The sequence below is a fragment of the Haematobia irritans genome, chromosome 1 (assembly GCF_050003625.1).
Source record: "Haematobia irritans isolate KBUSLIRL chromosome 1, ASM5000362v1, whole genome shotgun sequence".
Taxonomy (NCBI): Eukaryota; Metazoa; Arthropoda; class Insecta; order Diptera; family Muscidae; genus Haematobia; species Haematobia irritans.
In genome coordinates, this window is record NC_134397.1 from 209,631,123 (window position 1) to 209,656,233 (window position 25,111).

Sequence of the window (25,111 nt, forward strand, 5' to 3'; positions counted from 1 at the left end):
TTGTAAAAATTTTATTTCTATAGAAAATTTTGTGAAAATTTTATTTTTATAGAAAACATTGTCAAAAATTTTATTTCTAAAGAAAATTTTGTGAAATATGGAAATACCAAAATTTTGTCAACATTTTATTTCTATACAAAAATGTTTATTTCCATATAGAAAATTTAGTCAAAATTTTATTTTAATAGAAAATTTGGTCAAAATTTTATTTCTATACAAAATTTGGTCAAAATTTTATTTCTATAGAAAATTTTGTCAACATTTTATTTCTATAGAAAATTTTTTCAAAATTTTATTTCTATAGAAACCATTGTCAAAAATGTTATTTCTAAACAAGATTTTGTGAAAATTTTATTTCTATAGAAAATTTTGTCAAAATTTAATTTCTATAGAAAATTTTGTCAGAATGTAATTTCTCTAGAAAATTTTGTCAAAATTTTGTTTCTCTAGAAAATTTTGTCAAAATTTTATTTCTATGGAAATTTTGTCAAAATTTTATTTCTATAGAAAATTTTGTCAAAATTATATTTCTATACAAAACTTTTGTCAAAATTTTATTTCTATAGCAAATTTTGTCAACATTTTATTTCTATAGAAAATTTTGTCAAAATTTTATGTCTATAGAAAATTTTGTCAAAATTATATTTCTATACAAAACTTTTGTCAAAAATTTATTTCTATAGAAAATTTTGTCAAAATTTTATTTTTATAGAGAATTTTGCCAAAATTTTATTTCTATAGAAAATGTTGTTAAAATTTTATTTCTATAGAAAATTTTGTTAAATTTGTATCTTTATTTTGTTAAAATTTTATTCCTATTTTGTTAAAATTTCATTTCTATACAAAAATTTTGTCTAAATATTATTCATTCGTTTTGTTTGTTATTGTTGGCTTCTCTTCAATCGTTATTTTTGTTTTTGATCTCAGCTTAAAGCCATGCATTGACTAAACTACAAGTGTAGCTTAACCAAAAGAGGAAAAGTATGCTTGTCAAATTTATTTGGGCAAAGCCCTATAGCCCAGCAAAAAATGGAGCACTATTTCAGCAGGATTTTAAGGGAGAGAGGCAGCACCAACTGCTTACAAAACAACCGAATCAGCGCTGATTTTTGTGGGCGATGTCCCGCTTTCTAGCAGATTCAACATAGCGCTGATATAATTGCTCAATTCAATAACAATATTGCTCAGAAGTGAGCAATATTGTTATTGGTATGAAGGAAAACAGCACTACCTTTCGCGCATCTATACTGCATGAATTGGTTGCAATAGCGTAAACGAATGATCATAAACTAGTTTGATTACTCGTTTATGTTATTGCCGCCGATACATGCAGGGTGGATGCACTGCCTACTTTATTGTATACCAAAAAGCGCAACTAAATTTTACTGCTGAAATATTTTTTGCTGGGAGACTGCAAGATGGTTGGATGTACAGCTGTTTCGGAATTACCACATTCTTCATATTATTCCTATACAAAATTTTTGTCAAATTTTTATTTCCATGTGGACAATTTTCTCAAAATTTTATTTTTATAGAAAATTTTGTTTAAATTTTATTTCTCTACAAAAATTTTGTCAATATTTAATTTCTATATAAAGGGTGATTTGTTAAGAGCTTGATAACTTTTTAAAAAAAAAAACGCATAAAATTTGCAAAATCTCATCGGTTCTTTATTTGAAACGTTAGATTGGTCCATGACATTTACTTTTTGAAGATAATTTCATTTAAATGTTGACCGCGGCTGCGTCTTAGGTGGTCCATTCGGAAAGTCCAATTTTGGGCAACTTTTTCGAGCATTTCGGCCGGAATAGCCCGAATTTCTTCGGAAATGTTGTCTTCCAAAGCTGGAATAGTTGCTGGCTTATTTCTGTAGACTTTAGACTTGACGTAGCCCCACAAAAAATAGTCTAAAGGCGTCAAATCGCATGATCTTGGTGGCCAACTTACCGGTCCATTTCTTGAGATGAATTGTTCTCCGAAGTTTTCCCTCAAAATGGCCATAGAATCGCGAGCTGTGTGGCATGTAGCGCCATCTTGTTGAAACCACATGTCAACCAAGTTCAGTTCTTCCATTTTTGGCAACAAAAAGTTTGTTAGCATCGAACGATAGCGATCGCCATTCACCGTAACGTTGCGTCCAACAGCATCTTTGAAAAAATACGGTCCAATGATTCCACCAGCGTACAAACCACACCAAACAGTGCATTTTTCGGGATGCATGGGCAGTTCTTGAACGGCTTCTGGTTGCTCTTCACTCCAAATGCGGCAATTTTGCTTATTTACGTAGCCATTCAACCAGAAATGAGCCTCATCGCTGAACAAAATTTGTCGATAAAAAAGCGGATTTTCTGCCAACTTTTCTAGGGCCCATTCACTGAAAATTCGACGTTGTGGCAGATCGTAAGTCTATTCATGATGAAATGTCAAAGCATACTGAGCATCTTTCTCTTTGACACCATGTCTGAAATCCCACGTGATCTGTCAAATACTAATGCATGAAAATCCTAACCTCAAAAGAATCACCCTTTATAAATTCTATGTCTATACAAAATTGTTAAAAAATTTTATTTTTATACCCTCCACCATAGGATGGGGGTATATTAACTTTGTCATTCCGTTTGTAACACATCGAAATATTGCTCTAAGACATAAAGTGTATATATTCTGGGTCGTGGTGAAATTCTGAGTTGATCTGAGCATGTCCGTCTGTTGAAATCATGAAATTTTATTGATGTAGGTCGGATGGTATTGCAAATGGGCCATATCGGTCCACTTTTACGTATAGCCCCCATATAAACGGACCCCCAAATTTGGCTTGCGATTGCTCTAAGAGAAGCAAATTTCATCCGGTACATGGTTTTAGTATATGGTCTCTAACAACCATGCAAAAATTGGTCCATATCGGTCCACTTTTACGTATAGCCCCCATATAAACTTTTACGTATAGCCCCCATATCGGTCTATAGTTATATATAGCCGATCCCCCATCACACACAAATTGGTCCATATCGGTTCATATTCATGGTTGCCACTCGAGCCAAAAATAATCAACCAACATTTTATTTTTATTGAAAACATTGCCAAAAATTTTATTTCTAAAGAAAATTTTGTGAAAATTTTATTTTTAGAGAAAACATTGTCAACAATTTTATTTCTAAAGAAAATTTTGTGAATATTTGATTTCTATAGAAAATTTGATCAAAATTTTATTTCTGTAGAAAACTTTGTCAAAATTTTATTGCTATAGAAAATTTTGTCAAAATTTTATTTCTATAGAAAATTTTGTCAAAATTTTATTTCTATAGAGATGTATTCAAAATTTTATTTCTATAGAAAATTTTGTTAAAATTTTATTTCTATAGATATGTATTCAAAATTTTATTTCTATAGAAAATTTTGTTAAAATTTTATTTCTATAGAAAATTTTGTTAAAATTTTATTTCTATGGAAAATTTTGTCAAAATTTTATTTCTATTGGAAATTTTCTCAAAATGTCCACCATTTCATTCACCGTTGCATTGAGTTAGCATCACTTCTTAAGGTATGGTCCGAATTCAGGGTTTTGAGATGTGAATGAAAAAATTGGTTACATTTTGCAAATAAATATTTTTTATATTTTTTTATGATTTTATTGGACTCATTTTTTTTTCAAAAATCCGTAATTTTTATACCCTTCACCACTACTGTGGTACAGGGTATAATAAGTTTGTGCATTTGTATGTAACGCCAAGAAATAGTGGTCATAGACCCATCTTTTAGTATACCGATCGGCTTAGAATTCAATTCTGAGTCGATTTAGCGATGTCCGTCTGTCTGTCTGTCTGTCGTCTGTCCGTCTGTCTGTATATGTAATTTTGTGCACAAAGAACAGCTCGCAATTTAAGTCCGATCGTCCTCAAATTTGGCATAGGGCCGTTTCTTGGGACAGAGACAATCGCTATTGGTTTTGGAAAAAATCGGTTCAGATTTAGATATAGCTGTCATATATATTTATCCCCGATGTGGTCATAGTTAGCGTGTTTATCAACCGATTTTCTTGAAATAACGTACATCCAAATATTTTATGAATCTCGAAAATCTTGCAAAATATCAGCCGCATCGGTTCAGATTTAGATATAGCTCCCATATATATCTTTCGTCCGATTTAGACTCATATGACCACAGAGGCCAAAGTTTACTACCGATCTTCGTGAAATTTTGCACAGAGGGTAGAATTGACATTCTACCAATGCTTGGTAAATTTGATTGAAATCGGTTCAAATTTAGATATAGCTCCCATATATATCTTTCGTCCGATTTGAACTTATATGCCCACAAAAGCCAGAGTTTTGCTGTGATTTGCTTCAAATTTTGCACAAGGGGTACGTTTAATAGTATCGTTAAGTGTGTCAAATTTTGTTAAAATCGGTTCAGATTTAGATATAGCTCACATATATATCTTTCGCCCGATTTGGACTTATATGGTCTCAAAAGCCAGAGTTTTACCCTGACTTACTTCAAATTTTGCACAAGCGGTACTTTTAACAATGCTATTGTATGTGCCAAATATGGTCAAAATCGATTCAGATTTAGATATAGCTCCCATATATATCTTTCGTCCGATTTGAACTTATATGGCCACAAAAGCCAGAGTTTCGCGGTGATTTGCTTCAAATTTCGCACAAGGAGTACGTTTAGTAGTGTCGGTAATTGTGCCAAATTTGGTTGAAATCGGTTCAGATTTAGATATGACTCCCACATATATCTGCCAAAGTTATACTCCCATTTACGTGAAATTTCGCATAGATAGCAGAATTATTATTCTAACTATACATGTAAAATTTAGTCAAAATCGATTCAGATTATATATAGCTCCCATATATACGTACACCAGAGTTGGGGAAATATGGTAGACTGTTACACATTTTAGACCAATTTTCAATGGGATTTTCCTCCAATTGACTGGATAGTTTCCTCAGAGAATACAAATATGGCCAAAATTCTCACACTTTACACAAAATTCTGTGATGATTTCCCCATATCTTAGCCATATCCTACACACTGCAATGCCAAAATTTCCACAGAACGGATGAGTTTTAAATAAGGCTCCAAGTCTCCCGACTAGACCAAATAATATATCACAACTCACACTTGACCACATCTAACCAATATCCTTTTAAAATCGCCACTGCTGAGTAGCAAAAATTGTAAATATTACTCTAATTGTCCTTTATCTCGAATACATATGTATCGCCTGAAAAATCATAAATCTCTTTTGTACAATTGCATTAAAACTTCTCTCGCTTCATATTTCCCATATTTTTTACTGACATTGTGTTTTATCCCAGGGCGTTAGCCGATTTAAATTTTAATTCTAGAGTTTTTGTAGAAGTACAAAAAATTGTTTCCATTAAAAGTATTTGTATCTGGAAATGCAAACTTTTATATTGCTCCCAGCAAATTTTAAGTAGTTGAGATGGTAACACAAATGTTTGTCTACATAGTGGTGAAGGGTATAATATAGCCGGCTCCGCCCGACTTTAGACTTTACTTACTTGTTTAAGAATGGATTTAGCATTTTTTCGACAACATTTAAATTATCTGTACCCTTTTTTTAATTCTTATTCTGTTTTTAACTTATTTGAAATACAAGATGTTTAAAATACTCATTAAAAATTTGGAAAAACGATAAAAAATTGAATAAGAAGAACTTTCTGTGTAATTGAAAAAGGACATTTTTGGAAGTGCTTTTATGCTTTTAGAACAATTTCCAAATTTTTTTTTGCTGGGTCAGTATGAAAAAATCACTCGGATAGTATGTTCTTCCGGTTGGGACCATTGTACGTATGATTAATTCCACAAACGTTAAAGCATACTCATACGCCACCCAGGAAACGAGTAATAAGAAAGTCTTTTAATCATAATTCAGTATGAAAGATGATTGTTATTTTAGTACAAATTATTTCCAAAAATTCCCCCCAAGTTAATATAGTCTATCTTATGATATATCAAAGAAACGAACTATTGCTCATTTTCAGTATAACAAGTCGTTGCCCCAAAACCTCTTATTAAACAATTTTATCAAACCTTATGAAAATTATCATATTTTCAATTTTCAATTATTTTCAGATAAAATGACTATATTGGCAGGATTGACGGACATTATTTTCCAAAGCAATTAGACCCATGTCTTAGCCAAGGTAATAATTTTAAATAACTTATATGTTTCTGTACTAATTAGTGGACATTTATTCCACCCTGCTTTTAGTATAATTTTGTGTGAGGGATTATGGGATATAATTTTCTGTTTTTTTTTTTTTTTTTTGGCGAGGGGATAGAGACAATCATAAATTTCCATTTTTGGTAGAAAAAAGCTTTCGTGTTTGTTCGTGGCTGCTTATCATTAAAATGCCGTGTAAAGGTGGACAGACAAAATGTGTGCGTGTACGCACACATATTTGACCATCACAATTAGTACAACGGGAAATAAGGGCTTTTCTGTGATGTTCTGTGTGCGTGTGTATGAGTGGGTGTGGATGGTGTATTGTGATAATAACAATAATAAATGTGTTTTCATTTGTCGTCTTTTGCTCCTGCGGCTGTGGTTGCTGCTGTCGTTATTTCTTTTGTGTGGTAATGAAGCGATAATGACTTTATGATAATTGCTGTTCACTGTGTGGGGTAGCTATTCGAGTATTATAGTCCTACGGCAGGGTAGCGAGGCCTTTGCGGCGAACAACACTAGACTGTTTGTTTTTTCACAATATCAAATAAGGAGTTACTGTGGGACAGATACACACTGAACAAAATATTGGCCGAATTTGCAAGATTATGCAATTTGAATTTTAGGGCACGTAATTTACACAGTATTAAAGACAAATTTCTTAAAAATAAAGAAATTTCACATAGTTCATAGTCTTTGACTTAAAATTTTCTTCTTTAAAAATTAGATCCTTTAAAGTTTGGGTACCATCGTTAAAGTCCCAGCAAAAAAAGCGTCGCCAAAAAAGTAGTGAAAATTTTCTTTTTGGATCCGGAAGTGGTGCAACATTGACGCAGAAGCGATGAATTTAACATGGGCTTGTCATAGGACGGATGTCCACCATTTCAACAGCCGCTGCACTGAATTTACATCACTTCTTAAGGTGTCCGGTGAATCCAGTGTTTTGGATGTGAATTAAGAAATTTTGTGATATTTAGACAAATAAATAATTTTTAAAATTTGTTATGATTTTTAATGCATTATAACGCTTGTCTGGAACTTTTGTGATCAAATATTTTGAAAAATTCGAAATTTTTCTACAAAGGATTTAGCATTTTTTTCGGCTAAATTTAAATAATTTGTATCATTTTATTAATTCTTAATCTATTTTTAACCTATTTGAAACACAAACAAGTATATACGGCCGTAAGTTCGGCCAGGCCGAATCTTATGTACCCTCCACCATGGATTGCGTAGAAACTTCTACGAAAGACTAAAGACTTAAATATCATATACTACCACCACGTACCAAATTTCAACCAGATCGGATGAATTTTGCTCCTTCAAAAGGCACCGGAGGTCAAATCTGGGGATCGGTTTATAAGGGAGCTATATATTATTATGGACAGGAACCAATTCCTGCATGGTTGTTGGATACCCTATATTAACACCACGTACCAAATTTCAACCGAATGCGAAGAATTTTCAAATCTGGAGGTCAAATCTGGTGATAGGTTTATATGGGGGCTATATATAATTATGGACCGATATGGACCAATTTTTGCATGGTTGTTAGAGATCATATACTAACACCACGCACCAAATTTCAGCCGGATCGGATGAAATTTGCTTCTCTTAGAGGCTCCGCAAGCCAAATCGGGAGATCGGTTTATATGGGGGCTATATATAATTATGGACCGATGTAAACCAATTTTTGCATGGTTGTTAGAGACCATATACTAATACCATGTACCAAATTGCAGCCGGATCGGATGAAAATTATTTCTCTTAGAGACTCTGCAAGCCAAATCGGGGGATCGGTTTATATGGGGGCTATATATAATTATGGACCGATGTGAACCAATTTTTGCATGGTTGTTAGAGACCATATACTTACACCATGTACCAAATTTCAGCCGGATCGGATGAAATTTGCTTCTCTTAGAGGCTCCGCAAGCCAAATCGGGGGATCGATTTATATGGGGGCTACATATAATTATGGACCGATATGGACCAATTTTTGCATGGTTGTTAGAGACCATATACTAATACCATGTACCAAATTGCAGCCGGATCGGATGAAAATTATTTCTCTTAGAGACTCTGCAAGCCAAATCGGGGGATCGGTTTATATGGGGGCTATATATAATTATGGACCGATGTGAACCAATTTTTGCATGGTTGTTAGAGACCATATACCTGCACCATGTACCAAATGTCAGCCGGATCGGATGAAATTTGCTTCTCTTAGAGGCTCCGCAAGCCAAATCGGGGGATCGGTTTATATGGGGGCTATACGTAAAAGTGGACCGATATGGCCCATTTGCAATACCATCTGACCTACATGCCAAGTTTCAAGTCGATAGCTCGTTTCGTTCGGAAGTTAGCGTGATTTCAACAGACGGACGGACGGACGGACATGCTCAGATCGACTCAGAATTTCACCACTACCCAGAATATATATACTTTATGGGGTCTTAAAGCAATATTTCGATGCGTTACAAACGGAATGACAAAGTTAATATACCCCCCATCCTATGGTGGAGGGTATAAAAAAATTAATTACCCATTAAAAATATGAAAAAGCGAGTTATAAAGAAATTAACTCATATGAACTTCCTGTGCAGTTAAAATAAAGAACATCGTTGGGAGAGCATTTTTGGAAGTTCTTTTAAAGTTGTGCATTCCAAATTTTTTTGCTGGGGTCGTATGTCTTTGAAGACCGACAGATTTTTCTTATAAATATACATTTTTAATTTAAAGAAATAATTATTAAATTAACTGAGACATTTAATATTTGTATTACAGATAAAAAGCTTGATAATTGCATCTTTAGTTTATTTTTTTTTCAGGTCAAGAAAATATCGTTTACTTTGATGTATCTTTTATAGTGTGAATTTTTTAACTGACTTTTATTTATACATACCCAGCAAAAAAGGCGTCGCCCAAGAAGTAGTGAACATGTTCTTTTTGGATCCCTAAATTTGCATCAATTCCTAAGGTGTGAACCGAATTCAGAAATTTAATGTGAATTAGAAAAATTTTGTGATATTTTAACAAACAAATAATTTTTATAATTTGTATACCTTCCAACATAGGATAGGGGGTATATTAACTTTTTCATTCCGTTTGTAACACATCGAAAAATTGCTTAAAGACCCCATAAATTATATATATATTCTGGGTAGTGATGAAATTCTGAGTAGATTTAAGCATGTCCGTCCGTCCGTCTGTTGAAATTACGCTAACTTCCGAAAGAAACAAGCTATCGACTTGAAACTTGGCACAAGTAGTTGTTATTGATATAGGTCGAATGGTATTGGAAATGTGTCATATCGGTCCACTTTTACGTATAGCCCCATATAAACGGACCCCCAGATTTGGCTTGCGGAGCCTCTAAGACAAGCCTATTTCATCCAATCCGACTGAAATTTTGGACATAGTGTATGAATATGATCTCTAATCACCATGCAAAAATTGGTTCACATCGGCCCATAATTATATATAGTCCCCATATAAACCGATCCCCAGATTTGGTTCGCGGATCCTCCAAGAGAAGCAAATTTCATCCAATCCGGCTGAAATTTGGTTCATAGTGTATGTATATGATCTCTAATCACCATGCAAAAATTGGTCCACATCGGCCCATATAAACCGATCCCCATATTTGGCTTGCGGAGCCTCTAAGAGAAGCAAAATTCATCCGATCCGGTTGAAATTTGATACGTGGTGTTAGTATATGGTCTGTAACAACTTAGCAAAAATTGATCAATATCGGTCTATAATTATATAACAGGTTGGCTGATAAGTCCCCGGTCTAACAAAGAAAAACAAATTTTTTTTGTCAAAATTCGTTTTTATTATTCAACATAGTTCCCTTCAAGAGCGATACAACGATTATAACGACCTTCCAATTTTTTGATACCACTTTGGTAGTACTCCTTTGGTTTTGCCTCAAAATAGGCCTCAGTTTCGGCGATCACCTCTTCATTGCAGCCAAATTTTTGCCCTGCGAGCATCCTGTTGAGGTCTGAGAATAAGAAAAAGTCGCTGGGGGCCAGATCTGGAGAATACGGTGGGTGGGGAAACAATTCGATGCCCAATTCATGAATTTTTGCCATCGTTCTCAATGACTTGTTGCACGGTGCGTTGTCTTGGTGGAACAAAACTTTTTTCTTCTTCATATGGGGCCGTTTTGCCGCGATTTCGAGCTTCAAACGCTCCAATAACGCCATATAATAGTCAATGTTGATGGTTTTTTTCTTCTCAAGATAATCGATAAAAATTATTTATTTATTTAAAGACAATTTCATTAAATTTAAAGAATTTTTCTGATTTATTAAAGTCAAGTTGACCTTAGACCCATTTTTAAGTCAAATCACTTAATTATAAGGATAATACGACTTCATTGAAAAGTTTGTCGACTTTTGGACAAGGAAAAACACTTTATATTAGAGAAATGCGTCTTCTTCTAAAATTTGGAAAAAATTTTCTATAGAAATAAAATTTTGACAAAATTTTCCATAGAAATAACATTTTGACAAAATTTTTTATAGAAATTAAATTTTGACAAAATTTTCTATAGAAATAAAATTTTGACAAAATTTTCTATAGAAATAAAATTTTGACAAAATTTTCTATAGAAATAAAATTTTGAAAAAATTTTCTATAGAAATAAAATTTTGACATAATTTACTACAGAAATAAAATTTTTACAAAATTTTCTATATAAATAAAATGTTGAAAAAATTTTCTATAGAAATAAAATTTTGACAAAATTTTTTATAGAAATAAAATTTTGACAAAATTTTCTGTAGAAATAATAAGATTTTGACAAAATGTTCTATAGAAATAAAATTTTGAGAAATTTTTCTATAGGAATAAAATGTTGACACAATTTTCCATAGAAAAACAAGTAAGGAAAGTCTAAAGTCGGGCGGGGCCGACTATATTATACCCTGCACCACTTTGTAGATCTAAGTTTTCGATACCATATCACATCCGTCAAATGTGTTGGGTGCTATATATAAAGGTTTGTCCCAAATACATATATTTAAATATCACTCGATCTGGACAGAATTTGATAGACTTCTACAAAATATATAGACTCAAAATTTAAGTCGGCTAATGCACTAGGGTGGAACACAATGTTAGTAAAAAATAAATATGGGAAACATTTAAATCTGGAGCAATATTAAGAAAACTTCGCAAAAGTTTATTTATGATTTATCGCTCGATATATATGCATTAGAAGTTTAGGAAAATTAGAGTCATTTTTACAACTTTTCGACTAAGCAGTGACGATTTTACAAGGAAAATGTTGGTATTTTGACCATTTTTGTCGAAATCAGAAAAACATATATATGGGAGCTATATCTAAATCTGAACCAATTTCAACCAAATTTGGCACGCATAGCTACACTGCTAATTCTACTCCCTGTGTAAAACTTCAACTAAATCGGAGTTAAAAATTGGCCTCTACGGTCATATGAGTGTAAATCGGGCGAAAGCTATGTATGGGAGATATATCTAAATCTGAACCGATTTCAACCAAATTTGGCACGCATAGCTACAATGCTAATTCTACTCCCTGTGCAAAATTTCAACTAAATCGGAGCAAAAAATTGGCCTCTGTGGGCAAATGAGTGTAAATCGGGCGAAAGCTATATATGGGAGCTATATCTAAATCTGAACCGATTTGGCTGATATTTTGCAAGTTTTGCGAGACTCATAAAATATTTGGATGTACGGAATTTGAGGAAGATCGGTTGATATACACGCCAATTATGACCAGATCGGTGAAAAATATATATGGCAGCTATATCTAAATCTGAACCGATTTTTTCCAAAATCAATAGGGATCATCTTTGAGCCGAAACAGGACCCTATACCAAATTTTAGGACAATCGGACTAAAACTGCGAGCTGTACTTTGCACACAAAAATACATCAACAGACAGACAGACAGACAGACGGACATCGCTAAATCGACTAAGAATTTAGTTCTAAACCGATCCGTATACTAAAACGTTGGTCTATGATTACTCCTTCTTGGCGTTACATACAAATGCACAAACTTATTATACCCTGTACCACAGTAGTGGTGAAGGGTATAAAAATATTGACAAATTTAGAAATAAAATTCTGACACAATTTTCTATAGAAATAAAATATTGGCAAAATTTTCATTAACAATAAAATTTTGTCAAAATTTTCAATAGCAATAAAATTTGGAAAATTGTTTCTATAGAAATAAAATTTTGACAAAATTTTCCATAGAAATAACATTTTGACAAAATTTTCTATAGAAATAAAATTTTGACAAAATTTTCTATAGAAATAAAATTTTGACAAAATTTTCTATAGAAATAAAATTTTGACAAAATTTTCTATAGAAATAAAATTTTGACACAATTTTCTATAGAAATAAAATTTTGACATAATTTACTACAGAAATTAAATTTTTACAAAATTTTCTATAGAAATAAAATGTTGACAAAATTTTCTATAGAAATAAAATTTTGACAAAATTTTCATTAACAATAAAATTTTGTCAAAATTTTCAATAGCAATAAAATTTGGAAAATTGTTTCTATAGAAATAAAATTTTGACAAAATTTTCTATAGAAATAAAATTTTGACAAAATTTTCTATAGAAATAAAATGTTTAATTTTTTTTTTCTATACAAGATTTTGTCAACATTTTCTATAGAAATAAAATTTTGACAAAATTTCAATAGAAATAAAATTTTGACAAAATTTTCTAAAGAAATAGATTTTTAACAAAATTTTCTATAGAAATAAAATTTTTACACAATTTTCTATAGAAATAAAATTTTAACAAAATTCTCTATAGAAATAAAATTTTGACATAATATTCCATTTGCTGGGATTTTTGAATTTTAAACAATTATTTTGTTTATGTTTTGATATGGTGATCCCACAATTTAATTTCTTGAAACATCGCAATTTCTTTATGCGATTTACTAGACATATTTGAAGTCCATAAAGTGCTGTATTTATTTGATTCACATAGATCCAATTGATTGATGCAGATCCAGATTTTTATACGGTCCCTGTATCATTTAATTATGAAAAATTCGAGAGCTCGATTCTTATTATAATCGTTAGTTTCGATTTTCCATTTGATTTCTTGCATCTTTAGACCCATAAAGCACACACAAGAATAGAAGTTAAAATGATCTTTGCAGAACTATTAATTTAATTTCGAACAGCAAATCATTTGAACCGATATCCTTGAGGGAGTATCCTTCATCAAATGACCTTAAATATCCCATTTCCCATCCCACCTCACTGTTCGCAGTATAATGTCCTTTTTATTCACTTCTGGCTGTTGGAATAATTAAAGTCATTTCAATTTAGTTTTTATTTGCCATTATTACAAATGATAGGAACGTGGCGTGGCTGGTTTATTGATGTAAATTGTTTTTCACACGAGATGTAAATACAAAATATTTATGTTTGTTTAATTTTTTTTTTATAATAATGTATTGCGTTATTTTCAACACACGCAAACAGGAAGCTATGCTCCCACGGTTTCTCCTGAATACTCACTCGACCATCAAAGCTATCAATTAAAGCAATTACATTGCGAATAAAGGCAGAGTGAGCATCGTAAAGCCACCTTAATGGGTGGTAGTAACAGCTGTACTCTACGAGTATCATAATAATCAGAGAATATGCACAAATTCAGTTCGTGAAATTATTTTTACGTCACTGTATCATTTCCCTTGAATCATTTCCTCATGATATTGTGCTAATTTCAAATCTAATGAAATAATAAACAAACAGACAAAAAAAAATTATTTGCCCACTCAACATTCATCCTGCAGATGTTTGGCTGTTAAATTTAGTGTCTCCAGGTGATTAAAAATTTATGAATGGTGCATTAAGGACAGGTGTTTCAGTGTAATTCAGATTATGTCTGCTATGGTTTAGCACCTAGTTAATTTGGTTAAATGACATGCAGCACATGTCCCAGCATTTGATGGCGCAAAGGAAAATAAATCTTTAGATGTGAAACGTTTTACGAGATGATTGAGGATAGCATGGGTTTGCTTTTAAATTTTTAATCCCAAAAGAGTCTATGAATTCTATTGAAAACCTCCCATATGACAAATGTGGTAAGATATTCAACAACCAAACTTCAGTGCAGATTACACACAAGTGTAAAAAATTACAAAAACTATCATGGCTTGAAAAATTAGGCAAATTTGTCAATAAAATACGTAAAACGGTAAAGCTGGGTCTATTGCACTTAACTTTTACTCTAGCTCATTAGTTTTATTTCTATTCGTAGAAGAATGACATTGTTATCCAAACGCAAATATGAATTCAGGGTTTCATTATTATTCCAGCCAAAAAGAGCTTCGAAAAACACAGATTTGATCCCCAATTTGTGATGTGGAAGTAGTGCAAATTTGAATCAAATATGAAGTTCACCAATGTGGTATCACAATGGACTGAGTAATCTAAGTGAACCTGAAATATCGGGCCACCATTAAATCTAACCTAAACCAACCGAACCCTCGTATTTGTTGTGGGCACGGTCGCCAAATTTGGTAGAATTCAACCAAAAGTGGAGAATTTCTGCTGTTTGGTAAATTGGTAAAATTCATGATGTTACAGTAGATTTTGCAAAATATTCCTCCCAAAATTTTTCTAAAGAAATAAAATTTTGAAAAAATTTTCAATAGAAGTAAATATTCGACTAAATTTCCTATAGAAATACAATTTTGACAAAAATTTCTATAGAAAGATAACTTTGACAAAATTGTCTATAGAAATAAAATTTTGACGAAATTTTCTATAGAAAAACAAGTAAGGAAAGTCTAAAGTCGGGCGGTGCCGACAGTTAGAAGTTTAGGAAAATTAGAGTCATTTCTACAACTTTTCGACTAAGCAGTGGCGACTTTACAAGGAAAATGTTGGTATTTTGACCATTTTTGTCGAAATCAGAAAAACATATATATGGGAGCTATATCTAAGTCTGAACCGATTTCAACCAAATTTGGCACGCATAGCAACAATGCTAATTCTACTCCCTGTGCAAAATTTCAACTAAATCGGAGTTAAAAATTGGCCTCTGTGGTCATATGAGTGTAAATCGGGCGAAAGCTATATATGGGATTTATATCTAAATCTGAACCGATTTCAACCAAATTTGGCACGCATAGCTACAATGCTAATTCTACTCCTGTGCAAAATTTCAACTAAATCGGAGCAAAAAATTGGTCTCTGTGGTCATATGAGTGTAGATCGGCCGAAAGCTATATATTGGAGCTATATCTAAATCTGAACCGATTTCAACCAAATTTTGCACGCATAGCTACAATGCTAATTCTACTCCCTGTGCAAAATTTCAACTAAATCGGAGCAAAAAATTAGCCTCTGTGGTCATATGAGTGTAAATCGGGCGAAAGCTATATATGGGATTTATATCTAAATCTGAACCGATTTCAACCAAATTTGGCACGCATAGCTACAATGCTAATTCTACTCTCTGTGCAAAATTTCAACCAAATTGGGGTAAAACTCTGGCTTCTGGGACCGTATTAGTCCATATCGGGCGAAAGATAGATATGGGAGCTATATCTAAATCTGAAACGATTTCAATAAAATTTGGCACACTTGACTATAGTACTAGTTGTTCTTCTTGTGCAAAATTTTAAGTAAATTAGGGTAAAACTCTGGATTCTGGAGCCATATAAGTCCATATCGGGCGAAATATATATACGGGAGCTATATCTAAATCTGAACCGATTTCTTCCAAAATCAATAGGGATCTATTCTGAGCCAAAACACCTACTTGTGTCAAATTTTAAGTCGATTGGACTAAAACTGCGATTTAGACTTTGATTACAAAAATTTGTTCACGGACAGACGGACATCGCTATATCGACTCAAGAGCCCACCCTGAGCATTTTTGCCAAAGACACCATGTGTCTATCTCGTTTCCTTCTGGGTGTTGCAAACATATGCACTAACTTATAATACCCTGTTCCACAGTGTGGAGCAGGGTATAACAAGTATATACGGCCGTAAGTTCAGCCAGGCCAAAGCTTATGTACCCTCCACCGTGGATTGCGTAGAAACTTCTACTGAAGACTGTCATCCACAATCGAATTACTTGGGTTGCGGTAACACTTGCCGACGGCAAGGTATCTTAAAACTTTCTAACATCGTCTTCTAAATTACAAGGTAGTCCATACGTAGTATATATTAAACTAAAAAAGGCCGATTAAATACGTATATAATTAAGTTTAAAGTTTCTATAGAAATAAAATTTTGACAACATTTTCTATAGAAGTAAAATTTGGAAAAAATTTTCTATAGAAATAAATTTTGGAAAAAAATTTCTATAGAAATAAAATTTTGACAAAATTTTCTATAGAAATAAAATTTTGACAAACTTTTCTATAGAAATTAAATTTTTACAAAATTTTCTATAGAAATAAAATTTTTACAAAATTTTCTATAAAAATAAAATTTTGACAAAATTTTCGATAGAAATGACATTTTGACAATGTTTTCCATAAATATAAAATTTTGGTAGATTATTTTTGGCTCGAGTGGCAACCATGAATATGAACCGATATGGACCAGTTTTTGTGTGATTGGGGATCGGCTATATATAACTATAGACCGATATGGACCAATTTTGGCATGGATATTAGCGGCCTTATACTAACACCACGTTGCAAATTTCAACCGGATCGGATGAATTTTGCTCCTCCAAGAGGCTCCGAAGATCAAATCTGGTGAACGGTTTATATGGGGACTATATAAAGGGTGATTTGTTAAGAGCTTGATAACTTTTTTTTTTTAAAAAAAACGCATAAAATTTGCAAAATCTCATCGGTTCTTTATTTGAAACGTTAGATTGGTTCATGACATTTACTTTTTGAAGATAATTTCATTTAAATGTTGACCGCGGCTGCGTCTTAGGTGGTCCATTCGGAAAGTCCAATTTTGGGCAACTTTTTCGAGCATTTCGGCCGGAATAGCCCGAATTTCTTCGGAAATGTTGTCTTCCAAAGCTGGAATAGTTGCTGGCTTATTTCTGTAGACTTTAGACTTGACGTAGCCCCACAAAAAATAGTCTAAAGGCGTCAAATCGCATGATCTTGGTGGCCAACTTACCGGTCCATTTCTTGAGATGAATTGTTCTCCGAAGTTTTCCCTCAAAATGGCCACAGAATCGCGAGCTGTGTGGCATGTAGCGCCATCTTGTTGAAACCACATGTCAACCAAGTTCAGTTCTTCCATTTTTGGCAACAAAAAGTTTGTTAGCATCGATTGATAGCGATCGCCATTCACCGTAACGTTGCGTCCAACAGCATCTTTGAAAAAATACGGTCCAATGATTCCACCAGCGTACAAACCACACCAAACAGTGCATTTTTCGGGATGCATGGGCAGTTCTTGAACGGCTTCTGGTTGCTCTTCACTCCAAATGCGGCAATTTTGCTTATTTACGTAGCCATTCAACCAGAAATGAGCCTCATCGCTGAACAAAATTTGTCGATAAAAAAGCGGATTTTCTGCCAACTTTTCTAGGGCCCATTCACTGAAAATTCTAGGGCCCATTCACTGAAAATTCACGTTGTGGCAGATCGTTCGGCTTCAGTTCTTGCACGAGCTGTATTTTATACGGTTTTACACCAAGATCTTTGCGTAAAATCTTCCATGTGGTCGAATAACACAAACCCAATTGCTGCGACATTTCATTCATCGACATTTCACGGTCTTCAGCAACACTCTCAGAAACAGACGCAATATTCTCTTCTGTACGCACTGTACGCATTCGTGTGGTTGGTTTAATGTCCAATAAAGTAAACTGAGTGCGAAACTTGGTCACAATCGCATTAATTGTTTGCTCACTTGGTCGATTATGTAGACCATAAATCGGACGTAAAGCGCGAAACACATTTCGAACCGAACACTGATTTTGGTAATAAACTTCAATGATTTGCAAGCGTTACTCGTTAGTAAGTCTATTCATGATGAAATGTCAAAGCATACTGAGCATCTTTCTCTTTGACACCATGTCTGAAATCCCACGTGATCTGTCAAATACTAATGCATGAAAATCCTAACCTCAAAAGAATCACCCTTTATAATTATGGACCGATATGGACCAATTCTTGCGTTCAAAATTTCAACCGGATCGGATGAATTTTGCTCCTCCAAGAGGCTCCAGAGGACAAATCTGGGAATCGGTTTATATGGGGGCTATATATAATTATGGACCGATGTGGACCAATTATTGCATGGTTGTTAGAGAACATATACCAATACCATGTACCAAATTTCAGCCGGATCGGATTAAATTTGCTTCTCTTAGAGGCTCCGCAAGCCAAATCGGGGGATCGGTTTATATGGGGGCTATATATAATTATGGATCGATGTGGACCAATTATTGCATGGTTGTTAGAGAACATATACCAATACCATGTACCAAATTTCAGCCGGATCGGATGAAATTTGCTTCTCTTAGAGGCTCCGCAAGTCAAATCGGGGGATCGGTTTATATGGGGGCTATATATAATTATGGACCCATGTGGACCAATTTTTGCATGGTTGTTAGAGATCATATACTAACACCATGTACCAAATTTCGGCCGGATCGGATGAAATTTGGTTCTCTTAGAGGCTCCGCAAACCATATCGGGGGATCGGTTTATAAGGGGGCTATATGTAATTATGGGCCGATATGGACCAATTTTTGTATGGTTGTTAGAGACCATATACTAACACCATGTATCAAATTTCAGCCGGATCGGATGAAATTTGCTTTTCTTAGAGAACAAAATTTTCTATAGACATAAAATTTTGACAAATTTTTTTTATAGAAATAAAATTTTGACAAAATTTTCTATAGAAATAAGATTCTGACAAAATTTCTATAGAAATTAAATTTTTACAAAAAGTTTGTATAGAAATACAATTTTGACAAAATTTTCTATAAAAAATTTGGAAATATTTCCTATGGCCATAGGTTAGGTTAGGTTATGTGGCAGCCCGATGTATCAGGCTCACTTAGACTATTCAGTCCATTGTGATACCACAGTGGTGAACTTCTCTCTTATCACTGAGTGCTGCCCGATTCCATGTTAAGCTCAATGACAAGGGACCTCCTTTTTATAGCCGAGTCCGAACGGCGTTCCACATTCCAGTGAAACCACTTAGAGAAGCTTTGAAAACCTCAGAAATGTCACCATCATTACTGAGGTGGGATAATCCACCGCTGAAAAACTTTTTGGTGTTCGGTCGTAGCAGGAATCGAACCCACGACCTTGTGTATGCAAGGCGGGCATGCTAACCATTGCACCACGGTGGCTCCCTTCCTATGGCCATAAAATTTTGACAAAATTTTCTATAGACATAATATTTTGACAAAGTTTTCTTTAGATATAAAATGTTGACAAAACTTTCCACAGAAATAAAATTTTGACAAAATTTTGTATAGAAATAAAATTTTGACAAAATTTTCTATAAAAATAAAATTTTGACAAAATTTTGTATAGAAATCAAATTTTTAGCAAAATTGTCTATAGAAATAAAATTTTGACTAAGTTTTCTATAGAAATAAAATTTAAATAGAAATAAGTGGCCATCGTGGCTGTTCTTTGAGAACTTGTTACAAATTGTATCTCACACCCTCACAAAAAATCGCTTCTGTAACATATACTCCCAAACATATTTTGCTTCAAGCATATACATTTTTGGGTATTGCCCAAACATTTATATGTTTGATCTCTTCCAATATATAATATGTTTGAAGGCATATTAGTCTAAACAATATATGTTTGGGTAGTCTAAGTTCCAAACATTTTGTATTTTTGCATCCAAATTCAATAATGTTGTCTTCAAAAAAAAAAAAATATGTTATTATGTGAACATATAATATGTTTGGAAGCATTTTGCACCCAAAAATACTATATGCTTAAAAAAATGTATATATTTACAATCATAATGAATTATGAAAATAAACAGGTAATATAGGTGCTAACAACATAGGTTTTCGACCTGAATGCTCAAAATTTTGTTTCTGCCCAATTGTATATTCTCCCACATCTTTCTCACTTCCACGAGATTTTTTGAGTTCTTAGCACCTTTTTCTGTAATACAAACATTGTAGAAGAAATTATTCAATTGTATGATTTTTTTTATTTTAAGTTTACCTTTTGCCGGACGGGGATTCGAACAGCGGACCACACAGTTTGTAAGGATCAAAGAAGTAGCTGATCAATTGCCCAAGGAAAAATAAAATGTTAATTTTGTAATAACAAGCAACAACCATCAACTTAATTCAATATCGCTCCCTGTTAAATAGCGCTCCAAGCTACTAAACACATATATGTTTATAGGCTATTTCTAAATTAATATATGTTTGCATCCAAGCATATTATATTTACAAACATTTTATGTCCCAAACATAATATGTTCTAACATATTAACATATATGTCCCAAACATGTTATGCTAGTTTATGAACATTATATGCTTGCACTCAAAAATATTGTGTTTAAAAATTTGTTTTCCAAACATATAATGTTTATAGCCAAACATATGAAAAACAGTCTTTTTCATCCGTGCAGAAATGCATTTTTTTTTTGATTTTGTTGTTAGTTTTTAATTCTAAAGAGAAAATATTGCTAGTTGTGGAAAAACAAATTTTTGTTATATTTGTAGCATAGCAAAATTTCTACATTAATTTCCAAATTCTCACTTGATTTAAATTAAAAATTATGTTATTTTTCAAGTAAAAAACGTTTATAAATCATTAGTCAATCAAAATGTTCTTTCATGTGAAGACTCTCAATTTTAAGTTAGGGAAATGGTCCTCTATGCTAAGCTAAACTCCCATTCGTACAAGAAATCTTTGGCCTTACGACAAAAATTTTTTTCGGTGTTAAACAACCTCAATTTTTTTTTGCTGGACATAAGAACATTTTCATTGCTCTACTGGTTGCCATCGAAAGGATTACGACTTAACTTTCATTGGATCTTATTTAACTCGCCATAGCTTTTGCAAATTTGGTCCTATCAAATGATATGTAATATCAGCCTTCGGCTTTGCAAAGAAAAAGCTATCAATTGACAAAATTGGTTAATATTCACCCAGTTACAACGATAAGATGATAATGAATTCGTCCCATTGAAATATCGCACATCGCAAAAGCCTTTCATAAAGCCCTTAAGTCTTTTCTGCCACATTCACATATTACTCAGACACCCACCATGAATAAACGCACAGAGGTTTCCGTTAAACCCCACCATTCAATATAGAGCTTTTATGGATTTCCTTTCGTTAAATGTCCCATTCATATTCCTCTTCATTCATTATTAACGATTTTTGTGCGAGTATGAATATCAGTGCCATTCACCATTCCAAAAGAGCAAAAAGCGAAAGAATTTTTTTTTGTGTGGGTTTGTCCATGGGATGGTAGAATATCGATTTTTTTCATGTACCATATATCCTTCCTAGTAACTCACCCACAAGTAGGAGTATCTATGAAACTTATATTCGTGCAAGTGCTATGTGTATGTAGGGCACATAGAGTAGTGTAAGTGTGTGCAATGGTTATTACAAATTAAAAAAAAATAAATAACCCTCCAAAAATGGTTAATAAAATGTAACGATTTCCCCTTTTTACCATATTACCACACTCGCCCATTCATGAAATGCAAACTCGTCAATAATGGTTAAACTTTATAGATAGGATGAAATGAATTGCGGTGCTCTCTGTGAAGGTTTCATGGCACTAGGATGTGATATGAAAAGCAGTCCACATAGTCCAGCAGGGATATACAGTAAAACCTATGAGAAGAGGACACCCATGGTTGTCTTATGAGAGATTAATTGATAATATAACAAACGTCTTAAGACCCACTTTTGGGGGCTTTAATTTCCAATTTCAGATTTTCCATTTCTCAATTAGCAGTTGGGATCGTATCAATGTAGCTGGTTATTTGAGCCTATATAGAATTTCAGGTGGATTTGATGACAGATATTTCCCCTAGCAGATGGGTTCAAATGGTAATCTTCCCGAAGTTACATTAACAGTTTCTACATATGGAGGCTACAACAGATTCTGGATGTATAAGAACCAGTTTTGTTTGAGTTCTAGAGGACTCGCAAATATATAGTCCAATGAGAACGAGAAGTAAACTCGGGAAATTTTTACTGATAGTTTCGTGCAATTTAGATGACCAGTGCACTTCTATCCCCTCAAGAAGTTAAATGGGGAGACCGGTCTTTATTAGGAGCCACCGTGGTGCAATGGTTAGCATGCCCGCCTTGCATACACAAGGTCGTGGGTGCGATTCCTGCTTCGACCGAACACCAAACAGTTTTTCAGCGGTGGATTATCCCACCTCAGTAATGCTGGTGGCATTTCTGAGGGTTTCAAAGCTTCTCTAAGTGGTTTCAGTGCAATTTGGAACGCCGTTGGGACTCGGCTACAAAAAGGGGGTCCTTTGTCATTGAGCTTAACATGGAATCGGGCAGCACTCAGTGATAAGAGAGAAGTTCACCAATGTGGTATCACAATGGACTGAATAGTCTAAGTGAGCCTGATACATCGGGCTGCCACCTAACCTAACCTAACCTAGGATTATATAGATTTACAAAGTCACTATGATCGGATAATAATTGTAGTGTATCTAGACACCACCCAAGAATTCGGAGATCGGTCTATATGGCTACCACACCAATATATATATACGGTAGTCTGCCTATATGGAGTCTATATTAAAACATGAACCGTTATACACCAGATTCGACACACCTCTTGGTGGACCTAAAGAATATCTAGATTTCCTATATCAAGCATCGAATGAAAATTGCTTTATATAGGTGCTCAAGAACCAAATCGGAGGATCGGTTTATACAGGAACTCTATCAAAGCCTGGAAAGGTATACATCATATTCAGCACCTCTCATTGTGGACCTAAAATACGCCCCGATTTCATATTTCAAGCAAATCGGATAAAAATTGTGATGTTTAGAAGCCCAAGAAGTCAAATCTGGAGATTGGTCTATAAGGGGGCTATGCCAGAACGTGGACCGATACACATCATATTTGACACAATTCTTTGCGGACCTAAATATCTTTACATTTCGAATTTCAGCCAAACCGAATAAAAATTCGGGTCTCTAGTCTAGGTTAGGTTAGGTGGCAGCCCGATGTATCAGGCTCACTTAGACTAACATATGCAGTCCAGTGTGATACCACAGTGGGGAACTTCTCTCTTATCACTGAGTGCTGCCTGATTCCATGTTAAGCTAAATGACAAGAGACCTCCTTTTTTTAGCCGAGTCCAAACGGCGTTCCACATTGCATTGAAACCACGTAGAGAAGCTTTGATACATTCAGAAATGTCACCATCATTACTGAGATGGGATAATCCTCCGCTGAAAAACTTTTTGGTGTTCGGTCGAAGCAGGAATCGAACCCACGACCTTGTGTATGCAAGGTGGGCATGCCAACCATTGCACCACGGTGGCTCCCTAGTCTATAACGGGGTTATACCAAAAAATAGAGGGATTCACATCATATTCAGCATACTTCTTTATGGACCTAACATATGTATAGATTTTGAATTTCTGGCAAATAGGCTAAAAATAGAGGTGTTTAGAAGCCCAGGAAGTAAAATCTTGAGATCGGTCTATATGGGGGCTATACCAAAACGTTGATCGAAAAACAACCCTGTGTGGACCTAAAATAACTTTACCTACTTCCCGACTGTAGACTGTAATCGACTGAAAATTGGTGTATTTAAACGCTGAAGAAATAAAATCGGAAGATCGATATATGGCCGCTGTACCAAAACATGGAACGATATACAACATATTCGTACCTAATATATCGCTAGATTTCCAATTTCAGGCAAATTGCAGTGTACTCAAGACCCCTTATCCACGACTGAGATGTTTGCATAAACAGCTCTCACGTAGAGTAGTTAGTAAAGGAGTTCTATGGTAGTCGGTAGTAATACTAAAACCGACTGTGACCGACCCCAGGCAGTTGTCGAACTCGAGACGACTTCTGCACTATTCCCGATATAGAAACTAAGACCAACAATCTACGAATAACCACTGAGAGACGTTTGGACGTACGCTCCACGACTGAGATATTTGCATAAACAGCTCTCACGTAGAGTAGCTAGTAAAGGAGTTCTATGGTAGTCGTTAATAATACTAAAACCGATTGTGACTGACCCCAGGCAGCTGTCGAACTCGAGACGACTTCTGCACTATTCCCGATATAGAAACTAAGACCAGACATCTGCGAATAACAACAATCAACAAGTTCTCATCAGCAGTTCCCAATGAATTTTTAATTAATCGATGAATAAACAAATTTCCGATCAACTACAAATTGGCCATTGGGAAGTTTCCAATCTCCAACGAATACAACAGTCTCTGATCACCTGTGAACCGAAGTTCTCATAAATTTCTGATCATCCACGAACCGAATTCATCATCAACTTTCGATCATCAAGAGATGGAAGTTTTCATCAACCGCCGGTTTAAACGAACCTAAGTTCTCACCACCTCACAAAGTTCTCATCCTTAACGAACGAATTTTTTACCAACTACCGAATAGCGACAAGCCGACTTTCTTATTCGTTACCGATCGAGCACGAACCGCATTTCTTATTGACTACCGAACTGTAACCAACCGACTTACTCATCTATTGCTGAGCATCAAGGAACCCATTAAATATCATCAAGCAACCGACTAAGCGAATCCTTATAACCTACCGATTACCTACGACCAAAATTCCTCTTTCATCACAGCGAAGTTACCATTTCCCAATTATCTACAAATCGATGACATCCCGAACGTCAGATGTTGATCATGTTAGAGAGAAAACCACGCCATTATAACTGCGACAGG

The 25,111-nt window shown here is 34.1% G+C and overlaps 1 protein-coding gene across 1 annotated transcript in view; it reads left to right on the forward strand.

Annotated features, from left to right (window-relative positions):
- Positions 1 to 25,111, forward strand: part of Pde6 (phosphodiesterase 6) — a 474,642-nt gene that overhangs the window by 201,646 nt on the left and 247,885 nt on the right. Inside the window, exon 3 of the mRNA XM_075292702.1 lies at positions 6,109 to 6,179. The gene's annotated coding sequence lies outside the window, so the exon portion shown is untranslated. The remainder of the gene's footprint in view (positions 1 to 6,108; positions 6,180 to 25,111) is intronic.